A 973-nucleotide genomic window follows, 5' to 3' on the forward strand; every position below is an offset into this window, starting at 1 on the left:
AGGGAGGGAGAGAGAGATGGTGAGGGAGGGAGAGAGAGGGGGGCGGAGAGAGAGAGTTAACAAGTGTTGTCACCTCCTTGCCCTGCAGAAATCGGCATCCAGTTCAGTCCATGCGGAGACGGTGGTGATGAGACGTACCACAACAGTCTGGCTTGTGACGGCACGAAAGACTGCTCCACGGGGGAGGACGAGGCAAACTGTGACGGTAAAACTTCTCACAGGGCATTCCAAAATCACACAACAGTTTATCCAGTTTTTTTTTATTCTTTTATTTCCAACATAACGTGACCCAAAGTTTCGACTATACAGCTCTAGACAAACACTAGAGTCGTACAGTCGAAAATTTTGGTTTAGTTTATACTGCAGTTAATAATACCTACAATTAGGCCACACCAATCTAATTCTTGGTTAACGGATTTTTCTAGAAAAATAATGGAGCGGGCGGGCGAAAAAACTGAAAATAAAAACACAGACCCAGGCATCCTATTATGGCCCAAAATGGTATGATAGGAGCCATGAAGTCAACACACCAGGCTGGTTCAAAATTTAAAGAATGGATTTTGAACTTTTAATGATACCACTGCATTGAAAGATGGAATAACTGTAACAACTAGGAAGAAAAGGACTGTTTTCAACTGTTCAGGGCAAAATATGAGCATTTTGCAGTTGATTCTGATTTTTTTTTTTTTGCAAATCAGAAAAAACTGCGGGCGAATCCGTTAACCAAGAAATTAATTGGTGTGGCCTAACGGTTTTAAAGGTCTGCTTCATAATAATCTGTGTCACACTCTGTGTTTGCTGCAGATTGTGCGCTGGATGCCCGACTGTGACCAGTGACTCCTGCATCCCGAGTAGGTGGGTCTGTGACGAGCTGCAGGACTGTTTAGACGGGACTAGATGAGCTGGGTTGTGTCAGAGGCAGGGTGTTTTGTATCTGTATTTGCATCCACATGACCAGTATAACCGCACTTGG

The 973-nt window shown here is 43.9% G+C and overlaps 1 pseudogene; it reads left to right on the forward strand.

Annotated features, from left to right (window-relative positions):
• Positions 1-973, forward strand: part of LOC109476712 — a 19,477-nt pseudogene that overhangs the window by 13,522 nt on the left and 4,982 nt on the right.

Source organism: Branchiostoma belcheri, unplaced genomic scaffold, assembly GCF_001625305.1.
Source record: "Branchiostoma belcheri isolate BF01 breed outbred unplaced genomic scaffold, Haploidv18h27 scaffold39, whole genome shotgun sequence".
NCBI classification, from domain to species: domain Eukaryota; kingdom Metazoa; phylum Chordata; class Leptocardii; order Amphioxiformes; family Branchiostomatidae; genus Branchiostoma; species Branchiostoma belcheri.